Raw genomic sequence first — 14,204 nt, forward strand, 5'->3', positions numbered from 1 at the left:
GCCTGGGGATCGCCCAGTGAAATTCTCTTAGTGGAACTGAGAAAAAAGAATGAGTCATCACTTTGATATGACTGTATTACAGGCCCCCAATAGTCAACGGGAAATAGAGCAGTAAATATATCAGGAGATCTCAGATATCTAACAATAATAGGGTTTTAATGGTTGGAGATTTTAACTTTCCATACCCAGACTGGGACTGCCATAATGGGAGGAATTCATTCAGTATGTTCAAGAAATCTGTCTCAGTCAATATGGAAATGACCTGACTGCAGAAAGAGATCAAACCTGACCTCCCCTTAGGAAACAAAAGTAGGGAAAGGGGCTGAAGTGTTTGTAGGGGAGCACTTTGGCAAAATCACCATACTTCTATTAGTTTGAACATAAATATCACATCAGAACTTACTGTGGAGAAACTCCGGGGAAGTCAGGGAAATAAACAGTGATGTCTTCACAAGAGTCCCCATTGGTGAACAGGAGGTGCTGAAGGTTTTAAATCGCATAAAAAGTAGACAACTCTCTCGGAACTAATCAGGTGGAGCCCATGACATTGGGGGTGGGGTGGGGGGGTGGTGGGCTGGAGTTAGGGAAGAAATTGCGGGGTACCTTAGAGAGATATTTCTATCAAAGACAGCAACAGGTAATGAGCTGGGAGTCTGGAGAGTGACTAATGCTATGCCAGTATTTAAGAAAGGCTGTGAGGGAAAGCCAGGGACCTAAAGACCAATTAGCTTGATGTAAGTTGTGCGAATGTTGTTGGAAGCGATTCTGCGGGATAGGAGTGACAGGCATTTGGAAAGGTAATGATTGATTCAGGATCATCAGCACAGCTTTGTGCATACAAGGTAGTGTCTCACAAACTTGACTGAGTTTGTCGAAGATGTGAATAAGAAGATAGACGAAGACAGAGCAGTAGACATTGTCTATCCTGACTTCAGCAAGACCTTTGACAGGGTTTATCGTGGTGCACTGGTTAGTAAGGTTAGATCACATGGGATCAGGGAGACCGAGACAAACGGACACAAAATGGGCTTGACAGTAGGAGACAGAGGGTAGTGGGAGAGGTTTGTTGTGTGGACTGGAGGCTCTGACCAGCGGTGTGCCATAAGGATTGGTGCTGGGGCCACATGTACATTATTTACATGAACGAGAATATAGGAATCATTGTTAGTAAGCTAAATAAGTGTTACAGTGGGGAGTGAAGACAGATATCGAAGAGGCTCTTGATCAACTGGACAAGTGGATCAAGGAATGAAAGATGGATTTTAATTAATGGATTTAGTTAAGACAAAACAGGGACGACTAACACTGTTAATGGTAGGGCCCTGTTCAATGCTGTCGAACAGACAGTGAGACCAAGGAGTGCAGTGACATTGTTCCTTGTAAGCGGTGTCACGGGTGGACAGGGTGGTGAAAGCGGATGAGGCACACTTGCCCTCATGGGTCAGAGCATTGAATACCTGAGTTGGTCCATCATGATCCGGCTGGAAAAGACATTGCTGGGTCCCCAGTTGGAGTACTGTGGAGAATTCTGATCATCCCGATTTAGGAAGCATTTTCTAAAACTGTACACGGAGCAAAGATTGACGAAGATGTTATTGATACTGGAGGGTTTGACTTACACGGATAAGGTGGATAACCTGGGATGCACAACAGTGGGAATGAGATAGCCTTGGCAGATAAAGTTAAGGAGAATGTAAGGAAATTCTACAGCATACAAGTACAAAAAAGCAACGAGAGAGACAATAAGGCCCCTCAGGTGAGGAACCACAAGAGATGGGCAAGACACTAAATGAACATTTCATGTCAGAACATACTGTGGACAAAGACTAGGAAACAAAGGGAAAGAAACAGTGATGTCTTGTAAAGAGTCCCCATTACAGGAGAGGTGGTGTTGGATGTCTAAGAACTCAAATGTAGAAAAAGCCCTAAGGTCCTGAACAACTGTATCCCAGAACATTGTAGCAAAGTAGTGGCAGGGACATGAGCAAAAATATTTATATCATTGTCCTGCGTATTTCCATTTGGCATAGGAGGCTGAGGGGTGACCTTATAAAGCTTTATAAACCATGAGGGGTACAGGTAACGTGAATAGTGAAGGTCTCTACCCTAGGGTAGGGGAGTCCATAACTAGAGGGCAGAAATATGAGGTGGGAGAGGGAAGACTTAAAAGGGATCAGAGAAGGACATTTTTCACAGAGAGCATGGTGCACATATTGAATAAGTTGCCAGGGGAAGTGATGGTGAGAAGCACAATGACAGCATGGAAAAGACATTTTAGTTAGATACATGGAGAGGAGAAGGCTTGAAGGGATATGAGCCAATTGCAGGGAAACGTGACCCGTTCAGGAACCATCTTCAGCATCGACTTGTTGGATCAAAGTAAAGGTTCTGTTTCTGTGCTGCATGACTCTGTCATTGGAGGAGGAGACTACAGAGATAAGGCACACTGTAGACACTGAAGCAACTTAAAGTGATCGGGATGATAGTCTGGAATGCAATACATTTCAAATATGTGGAGGGACTATAGAGAAGGGAGGAGGTTACAGGGACAGGAACTGTTACAGGAGTTAAAAATTATTGAAGACGTCGGTCTATGCGACATGCCATAGATAGTGTTGGAGAGGGAAATACCGAACAGAGAGATCCCAGGCAGCATTCCCACCCTCTCTTGGGAAGCCTGCTTTCCCTTATGTTGTACTGATGCTCACTAAGACAGCATAGGCCTGGATTGATAACTGTGACACACCGATGCGGTCTCTGTACAACAAAACTTACAGCAGGGGTGGTGATTGAGGCTGAGGTGTGTCTGTACTCTGCTCCCCCTCCAGCACTGTATCTCTGTCATGTCTTGTTAGCCGATATATGGAGCCCTCTCATTGCTCTCTGCTCTGTGCACTGTGAGTGATCTTACCTCACTGCAGGATTTATTGAAGGCTCCAGATCTCCCTGCCCTTTGTCTCTCTGGCTGACCAACCATCTTCAATGTGGGGATGGACGAGACACCCAGCAGCTGTGAAGTCTATTGAGTCAGGACCTTCCTGAGCACCTATAGGAGACAGACAAATAGACAGAATGGGAATTTATACTGATGTTGTGAGAGTTACACATGGTGAATGGTCCTGAGTAAAACAGAGATCTGTAAAATCCCAGATTCCGTCCTTGGCCTGTGCTGCTGCATCTCTCTGGGGTGGAGAATTCTGTTGAATCAGGATCTGGAGTGGCTATAAGAGCGAGGGGCATTGACAGAGGCAGCAATTACCGCATACAGTGAGGGATACCATATGGGGAGATACTGAGTGATATCAACAGAGTGCTGGAAGGAATCAGGCTCAAACAATCATGTCAGGAGGTTTTAGAATCAAACAATTGTGTAGGAAGAAGGGGTTCTGCTTCATGATGGTATAACTGGTCAGGAATGAGCAACCAGTGAGCAGGTGAAGTGATGGTCTAGTGGCATTATTGCTAGAGCATGTATCCAAAACCTCAGCTAATGTTCACGGGAGACAAGTTTGAATCACACCATCATGTCGGTAGGTTTATGGACAGGGCTGTAAACTGACAGAGGTGATGCAGGGACAGGGTCCAGGTGAAAGGAGCTTTCCAAATCCAAAGAGAAAAGGTGAAGCATCGGAACAGCATGGGAATGTGACTGAAGACAAGCAGAAAGGAACAGGAAAGTTTAGTTAAAACTGTACATCAGTGAATCGGGTTGTGACAGGAAATTGTGAGAAAGAGTAAATTATGATTTGTTTGGAATGGACAAAGTCTCTGCAATAAGGTAGATGGATTTGTGACACAGAGATAAAAGAGATTTAGACAGCAATGAGACATGGTTACAGGGCGAACAAAAAGTGGAGCATAAATATTCGATGGTTCACAACCTTGTGGAAACTCAGGCAAAATGGGTAACACGAACAATAATGGATACCAAAGGCATTTCAGAGAAAGCATTTGGCCACAGATCATGAAGTAGAGTAAGTTTGAATGTAAATTCTGGCTACTACTTGCAAAGGACACAAGCAGCAGAACAGTTTTAGCCACGAAACAGCATTTCATTGTTCATCACTGCAATAAACAGGAATCAATTAGAATTTTTAATAAAAGCATTGTGATAACTTTGGGAAACATCAATATTCCCAAAATCTAGGACATTCACACTGACAAGAGTGATATTGGAAGAGGAGTTCAGAAAATTATTTTTCAGTGTTTCTTTGAATAACACATTGTGCAACTGACTAGGGACGTAACTATTTCCGAGCGACTGTTGTGTGATGTAACTTAGTGAATGAGTAATGTCACCTGGAGAGATCCCCTGGGAAATTGTGAGAAAGTGCAGTTTAAAGAAATATAAAGTTTTAAAGTGAATCACAGAAAGGACAAGCTACAACTAGAAACAAAAATAGTCAATTACATGAGTTTGAGAGAACTGACCAAGGTGAACAGGCTAAACAGACTGAAATATGTGTCTGTAAATGGACAGTGGAAAACATTTAAAGGAACAGTGTAAAACACTCAACAAAAGGACATTACATTGAAACAGTGAAAACCTCAGCAAGAAATCCCCACTGGTCCCTCACTCAGGACAAAAGGGATCATACTAGATTATGAGGCTGAGAAGATCACCACAAAATACTTAAATCCTGAAGTGAGAGAGTGTTTTAGGAGTAAATGTTAAATAGATTGCAAAGGGTCTGCTCGCAGGAGGAGGGTTGTGGGAAGGGGAATCATTGTCAGGGATTAATGACACAATAGGAACAGGGAGAGGTGAAAGCGCTGGAGGTGATGAGAGTGTTACAGAGAGTGGTCAGGACCTGAACAGTGTTACAAAGCCAGTACGGATTGCTGCAGCTGGAGGGGTTTGCAGAGTTCGGGAGGGACATATGTATTTTTATTTGTTCATTCATGGGATGTGGGTGTCACTGCCTGGAACAACATTCTTTGACCCCACTGCTAATTATCCAGAGGGCAGCTCAAAGTCAGCCACATTGCTGTGGATCTGGAGTCACATGTCGACCAGACCAGGTCAGAATGTCAGATGTCCTTCACTAAATGAGGAAAGTGAACCAGGTGAGTTCTTCCTACTGAACAACAATGTTTTTATGATAGCCTCACCAATGTCTTTCCTACTCTCAATGCTCTCCTAATGCAGATAACCATCCCAAACTCCTGCTTCACCAGCCTGTCTCCCTGGGTCACTGACTGACAACACTAACCAGGGCCCGAACATGAACTGTACAAGTCCCACCCTGGTTGATTCCACCAAAATGGAACACTTCACCTTTATCTAATTAAACTTTATCTGCTATTCTTCAGCTCACTATCCCAGCAGTACTGTTAATCTTGTTGTATCATATAATCTTCTCCACTAACCACTTTACCACCAATGTCAGTGACACCCAAGAAGCTTACTTACCAGGAAACCAATATTCCCATCCAAACCATTTATCCAAATGACAAGCAACAGTGGACCCACTCCACCACTGGTCATATACCTCCAGTCAGAAAAACAGGTCTCCCATCACCCTCTGTCTCCTACCATCAAGTAACTTTTGTATCCAGTTGACTAGCTCCTCCTGAATGCCATGTCCTTTTACACTGATCTGAGCTTATTACCCAGTTTACCACACAGAAAGTAGAACACAGAACAGTGCAGCACAAGACCCTTCGGCCATGATGCTATGACAACTTTTTATCCGGTTATAAGATCAAACTAACCTACATACCCTTCATTTTACTACTATCCATGTGTCTGTCCAAGAGTCTATTAAATGTCCCGAATGTGTCTAATTTTACTACCACCATTGGCAGTCCATCCAACCACCTACCATTCTCTATCCTCTTATCCATCCTCCAATCATCTTAAAATTACACCCCCTTGTAACAGCCATTTATGCCATAGGAGGAAAAGTCTCTGACGATTCACTCACTCTGTGCCTCTTATCATCTTATTCACCTCTACCAAGTCCTTCTTCACTCCAATGAGAAAAGCCTTAGCTCCCTCAAACATTCTCCATAAGAAATGCCCTCCTTTCCAGGCAGCATCCTGGTAAACCTCCTGTGTACGCTCTCTAAAATTACACATCCTTGCTGTAAAAATGGGACCAGAACTGAACACAATATTCCATGTGTGGTCTCAACAGGTCGCTATAAAGATGCAGTAAAACCTCACGGCTCTTAAAATCAATCCCCTTGCTAAGGAAAGCCAACACAACATATGCCTTTTTAACAACCCTACCAACGTGCGTGGCAACTTGAGGGATCTATGGGCATGGACGCCATGAGCTCTCTGTTCCTCCACACTGCCAAGTATTCTGCCTTTCACCCTGTATTCTGTATTCAAGTTCTACCTTCCAGAATGAATCACTTCACACTTTTCCAGATTGGACTCCATCTGCCACTTCCAGCCCAGCTCTGTGTCCTGTCAATGTCGCACTGCAACCTACAACAGCCCTCCACATTCCCCACGACTCCACCAACCTTCGCATGATTTGCAAACTTACTAACACACTCTCCAACATCCACATCCAAGTTATTTACAAAAATCACAAAGAGCAGAGTCCCAGAGCTGATTGTTACAGAACCCCACTGGTCACTGAGCTCCAGGCTCAATACTGTCCATCTGCTGCCACCCTCTGTCTTCTCTGGGTCATCCAATCCTGTATCCAGACAGACAGATTTCCCTGTATCCCAATTTTCCTTCTTTTCTGAATGAACCATCAACATATTCTGTCATATCCTCAAAGAATTCAATAAGGTTTGTGAGGCATGACCTACCCCTCATAGTCATGCTGACTGTCTCTAATTTAACTAGGGTTTTCCAAGTAGTCATAAATCCTGTCTTTACAGTCCTCGCCAATAATCTGCACACCACAGACATAAGACCAAATCTGTAATTACCAGAATTCTACTTCCGTAATATGGTCCAGACGCTACAAATCTTCTCTCCTCTGCCATGTTCCCCAGAAGGGCACTGGAGGGTGGTGGGGGTTACAGAGATAGGGAGGAATATCAGGACAGGAGGATTTTGCAGACATTAGGAGGGTTGCAGTGCCAAAAGGAGGTTTCAGTAATTGTGAGGTTTCATGGTGATGAAGGCATTTGAGGAGGGACGGAGGGAGGGAGGATTGTAGGGAAATGAGAGGTTTCACTGTTTCGGTGTTTTGTTAGGACTGCAAGTGGTTACTGATTTGGGGAGGGTGTAAGCACTGGTGGATATTACATAAACATGTGGTTTTGGTTGCAATTCAGGAAGAGGATTCAGGAAGCTGGAGAGTATGGGGTCTGAACGAGGTTACACAAATGGGATGAGTTGTCAGGAGGGGAGGTGTTTACAGAGACAGCAATGGTCTGATCTGGAGCAGAGGACCCAGATTGGGAGGGTTGTGGGGACTGGAGGTGGTTTCACAGGGAGGGAGGACCATAGACCCACAGGAGGTTACAGAAATGTGGAGAGCTGTAGGTCTGACAGGTTCATGGAGTTGGGAATGTTGGGAGGGATGGAGAAGTTTACAGGGAAAAGGATGTTTGTAGGCCAGGGCTGGATCACAGACAGGGACTGTTTTAGGGAGCTGAGCAGATTACAGAGATAAAGAGATTTGTATCGACTGGAAGAACAAACTGAGATATACAGGGGAGTCGTGACTGGAGATGGTTATAGATATAGGAAGGCTTAGGTTCTGGGGGTTATGGAGGTTGAGGAATCTGGATTTCGTTTCAGAGATTGGGATTGCAATTTTGGTTGGAGACAGTTTCACAGATAAGGGAGCATAGCACAAACAGGAGGAAGTTGCAGAGGAAGGTGACGTTTAAACAGATAGTGGTATAAGAGCTGGACAAGGTTATGGAGATGGGTAGATGGTGGAGACACAGGAGGAGCTTACATTGACATGGGGGTGATAGTGACAGGAGGGTGTTAAATAGATAGTGGGTTTTGTAGGGACTGGATTGGGAGAGGAACAGGAATGGAGTGAGTTCGACAGATCAGGATTACTGCAGAGACCTGAGAGGATTACACTGATAGGGATGGGGGTCGGGTCTCCACAGACTGTTGGCGTTCAGGAACTGGAAGAGATTTGGTAGATAGGGAGGGATGTAAGAGCTGCAGGAGGTTGTGGAGAGTTGAAGAGTTGGAGCAATTTGCAGAGGTAGGTTTCTCAGACAGGAGTAGGTTATAGATAGTGAGGGGTATGTGGTCTGAGTAAGTCAAAAAGAGGAGAGTTTTCACGTCTGGAAGAGGTTACACTGACAGGGACAGTTGAAGAGACTGAAGCAAAAATGCATGGAGAAGGTTACACAGATAGGGAGGCGAGTAGGGACTGAGGGTGAATACACAGACATGGAGGGTTGTATTGTTAGACGGAGCTTAGAGGGATAGGGACTGGTGGAGGGATTTACACAGATAGGGAAGGTTGTGTTTTTGGAGAAGGTTACACTGATACAGACAGTGTTAGGGAGTGTTTAGTGGACGACAGAGGAGCTCAGAGAGAATGTATTATGGGGAGTGGAGGAGATTACAGACACAGAGATGGCTGTCGGGTTGAAAAGACCTTCTACAGATCCTCGGTGCTGTCAAGCTGGAGGGAGGTTATAACAGTGAGTGCTGCCAAGACTTAATTACTTCACTGAAATAGAGCAGGTCTCAGCACGTTGTTGAGACAGTCCACATGAGTTTTCAGAGATACAAATGTTTATGGGAGTTTCAAGAGGGAACAATGATTGGGAGTGCTGTACCAAATGGTAATAGTTATAGGGAGGGTTCTAAAAGCAGGAAGAGGTGACAGTCATATCGATCTTTGAAAGGACTGGAGAAGGTTACATCGCCAAGGAGTGTTTTAGAGTCTGGAGGAGATTACAGTGTTAAGGAGAATATTGGGGATAAGGCCAGGTGTAACAGACGGGGATGGTTGACAGGGCTGGACAATAACCTGAATAGAATCGCCATCGTGTGCAACCAGGCCATTCGGCCCAACCAGTCCATTCCAAACCTCTGAAGAGCTTCCTACCCAGACCCATCCCTCTACCTATACATTAAATCCTGCATTTCTCGTGGTGAACTGACTTAAACCACACATTCCTGAATACCACAGTCAATTTATGATGGCCAATCCACTGATGGTGCAAATATTGGAGACACACACACACACACACACAGAGCAAGGGAGCGACACGCACACACACACACTGCGAGGGAGCGACACGCACACACACACACTGCGAGGGAGCGACACGCACACACACACACTGCGAGGGAGCGACACGCACACACACACACTGCGAGGGAATGACACGCACACACACACACTGCGAGGGAGCGACACGCACACACACACTGCGAGGGAGCGACACGCACACACACACTGCGAGGGAGCGACACGCACACACACACACACTGCGAGGGAGCGACACGCACACACACACACACTGCGAGGGAGCGACACGCACACACACACACTGCGAGGGAGCGACACGCACACACACACACTGCGAGGGAGCGACACGCACACACACACACTGCGAGGGAGCGACACGCACACACACACACTGCGAGGGAGCGACACGCACACACACACACTGCGAGGGAGCGACACGCACACACACACACTGCGAGGGAGCAACACGCACACACACACACTGCGAGGGAGCAACACGCACACACACACTGCGAGGGAGCGACACGCACACACACACTGCGAGGGAGCGACACGCACACACACACTGCGAGGGAGCGACACGCACACACACACACACTGCGAGGGAGCGACATGCACACACACACACACACTGCGAGGGAGCGACACGCACACACACACACACTGCGAGGGAGCGACACGCACACACACACACTGCGAGGGAGCAACACGCACACACACACACTGCGAGGGAGTGACACGCACACACACACACTGCGAGGGAGCGACACGCACACACACACACTGCGAGGGAGCGACACGCACACACACACACTGCGAGGGAGCGACACGCACACACACACACTGCGAGGGAGCGACACGCACACACACACACTGCGAGGGAGCGACACGCACACACACACACTGCGAGGGAGCGACACGCACACACACACTGCAAGGGAGCGACACGCACACACACTGCAAGGGAGCGATACGCACACACACACACAGCAAGGGAGCTACACGCACACACACACACACACAGCAAGGGAGCGACACGCACACACACACAGCAAGGGAGCGACACGCACACACACACACACACACACAGCAAGGGAGGGACACGCACACACACACACAGCAAGGGAGGGACACGCACACACACACAGCAAGGGAGCGACACACGCACACACACACAGCAAGGGAGCGACACGCACACACACACAGAGCAAGGGAGCGACACGCACACACACACAGAGCAAGGGAGCGACACGCACACACACACACACAGCAAGGGAGGGACACGCACACACACACACAGCAAGGGAGGGACACGCACACACACACACACACACACACACACACACAGCCAGGGAGGGACACGCACGCACACACTCAGCAAGGGAGCGACACGCACACACACACACACACACACAGCAAGGGAGGGACACGCGCACACACTCACACACACAGCAAGGGAGCGACACGCACACACACACACACAGCCAGGGAGCGACACGCACACACACACACAGCCAGGGAGGGACACGCACACACACACTCAGCAAGGGAGCGACACGCACACACACACACACACACACAGCAAGGGAGGGACACGCACACACACACACACACAGCAAGGGAGCGACACGCACACACACACACACAGCAAGGGAGCGACACGCACACACACACACACAGCAAGGGAGCAACACGCACACACACTGCAAGGGAACGACACGCACACACACTGCAAGGGAGCGACACGCACACACACTGCAAGGGAGCGACATGCACACACACTGCAAGGGAGCGACATGCACACACACTGCAAGGGAGCGACATGCACACACACTGCAAGGGAGCGACATGCACACACACTGCAAGGGAGCGACACACACACACACACACAGCAAGGGAGGCACACAGCGAAGGAGGGACAAGCACACACACTGCAAGGGGGTGGGCATGTGCACACAAATTGAGAGGGGGCACACACATGCAAAGCGAGGGAGGGACAGGCACAAATACACACACACACACACAAACACAAAGCAAGGGAGCGACATGCACACACACTGCAAGGGAGCGACATGCACACACACACACCGCAAGGGAGCGACACGCACACACACTGCAAGGGAGCGACATGCACACACACTGCAAGGGAGCGACATGCACACACACTGCAAGGGAGCGACACGCACACACACACACAGCAAGGGAGGCACACAGCGAAGGAGGGACAAGCACACACACTGCAAGGGGGTGGGCATGTGCACACAAATTGAGAGGGGGCACACACATGCAAAGCGAGGGAGGGACAGGCACAAATACACACACACACACACAAACACAAAGCAAGGGAGCGACATGCACACACACTGCAAGGGAGCGACATGCACACACACTGCAAGGGAGCGACACGCACACACACCGCAAGGGAGCGACACGCACACACACCGCAAGGGAGCGACATGCACACACACTGCAAGGGAGCGACATGCACACACACTGCAAGGGAGCGACATGCACACACACTGCAAGGGAGCGACACGCACACACACACACAGCAAGGGAGGCACACAGCGAAGGAGGGACAAGCACACACACCGCAAGGGGGTGGGCATGTGCACACAAATTGAGAGGGGGCACACACATGCAAAGCGAGGGAGGGACAGGCACAAATACACACACACACACACAAACACAAAGCAAGGGAGCGACATGCACACACACTGCAAGGGAGCGACATGCACACACACACCGCAAGGGAGCGACACGCACACACACACCGCAAGGGAGCGACACGCACACACACACACCGCAAGGGAGCGACACGCACACACAGACTGCAAGGGAGCGACACGCACACACACACACACACACAGCAAGAGAGCGACGCACACAGACACACAGCAAGGGAGCGACACGCACACACACACACACATAGCAAAGGAGCGACACGCACACACACACACAGCAAGGGAGCGACACGCACACACACACACAGCAAGGGAGCGACACGCACACACACACACAGTAAAGGAGCGACACGCACACACACACACACAGCGATGGAGGGACACGCACATAAACACAGTGAGGGGGATACACACAGACACACGGTGAGGGAGGGACACACACAGCGAGGGAAGGGGACACACACACGCAAAGCGAAGGAGGGACACACACACACACACACACACACACAGAGCAAGGGAGAGAAGCACACACAGCGAGGAAGGAACAAACACACGCACTTACGGTGAGGGGAATACACGCAGACACACAGTGAGGGAGGGACACGCACATACACAGCGAGGGAGGGACCAACACACACATGTCGAGTGGGAGGGCAATGTGCACAGAAATTGAGAGGGGGCACACACACACACACAGCGAGAGGGGGCACACACATGCAAAGCGAGGGAGGAACATGCACAAATACATCTACACAGACACACACACACACACAAACACAAAGCAAGGGAGAGACGCGCACACACATGTCAAGGGGGACACACACACACAGCGAGGGAGGGACACGCACACACAGCGAGGGAGGGACACGCACATGCACACAGTGAGGGGGATACACACAGACACACAGCGAGAGGGGACACACACAGACACGGCAAGGGTGGGACACATGCACACAGCAAGCTGGTCTCACACACACACACACACACACACACACCACACACAAAAAAGGGCCGGTCACACACACGCAAAGCGAGGGAGTGACACGCACACATACATACACAGACAAACACAGAGCAAGGGAGGGACATGCACACACACACACAAGGGACGGACACACACGCACAAACACAGAGCAAGGAATGGACGTGTGCACACACACAGCGAGGGAGGGACATACAAACACACATACAGCGAAGGAAGGGACACACACATGTCAAAGGGGAGGGCATGTGCACAGAAATTGAGAGGGGGCACACACACACAGTGAGGGGGACACACACAGACACGGCAAGGGTGAGACACTCGCACATACACAAGGGACGGACACACGGACACACAAAGCAAGGGAGGGTCACGCACACATACATACACACAGAGAAACACAGAGCAAGGGAGGGACATGCACACGAACACACACAAGGGATGGACACACACGCAAAGCAAGGGAGTGACATGCACACATACACACACACAGAGCAAGGGAGGGACATGCACACACGCGCGCACACACACACACACACACACAGAGCGAAGGAAGGGCCACACAGGCAGACACAGCGAGGGGTGACATGCACACACACACAGCGAGGGAGGGACACACACGTGCACACACACACAGCGATGGAGGGACACGTGCACACAGCGAGGGAGGGACACCCACACATGCACACAGTGAGGGGGTTACACACATACACAGTGAGGGAGGGACACACACACAGCGAGGGACAGGGGCACACACACACACACACAAACGCAAAGCGAAGGAGGGACATGCGCACATACACACACACACAAACACAGAGCAAGGAAGAGACACGCACACACAGCGACAGAGGGACAAACACACACTCTTATGGTGAGGGAGGGACACGCACACACACGTCGAGGAAAGGGTATGTGTACAGAAATTGAGAGGGGGCACACACACACACAGCGAGAGAGGACACACACAGACACGGCAAGGGTGGGACATGCACACACAGCAAGCTGGTCACACACTAACACACACACAAGGGATGGACACACACACGCAAAGTGAAGGAGTGACACGCACACATACATACACACACAAACACAGAGCAAGGGAGGGACATGCACACACACACACACACACACACACAAGGGACGGACACACGCAAAGCGAGAGAGGGACACGCACAGATACACACACATAAACACAGAGCAAGGCACGGACGCATGCACACACAGCGAGAGAGGGACACAAACACACAGCGAGGGAGCGACATACAAACACTCAGTGAGGGGGTTACCCACAGACACACAGCGAGGGAGGGACACACACATGTCAAGGGGGAGGGCATGTACACAGAAATTGAGAGGGGGCACACACACAGTGAGAGGGGACACACA

General features: G+C 49.4%; 1 long non-coding RNA gene across 1 annotated transcript in view; it reads right to left on the reverse strand.

The window, feature by feature from the left end:
• Positions 1-1,487: 1,487 nt before the first annotated feature.
• Positions 1,488-14,204, reverse strand: part of LOC140483502 (uncharacterized) — a 30,714-nt gene continuing 17,997 nt past the window's right edge. Inside the window, exons 2-3 of the long non-coding RNA XR_011961995.1 lie at positions 2,912-3,046; positions 1,488-1,562 (exon numbers count right to left, since the gene is read on the reverse strand). This is a non-coding gene — a long non-coding RNA (uncharacterized lncRNA). The remainder of the gene's footprint in view (positions 1,563-2,911; positions 3,047-14,204) is intronic.

Source organism: Chiloscyllium punctatum, chromosome 12 (genome assembly GCF_047496795.1).
Source record: "Chiloscyllium punctatum isolate Juve2018m chromosome 12, sChiPun1.3, whole genome shotgun sequence".
Taxonomy (NCBI): Eukaryota; Metazoa; Chordata; class Chondrichthyes; order Orectolobiformes; family Hemiscylliidae; genus Chiloscyllium; species Chiloscyllium punctatum.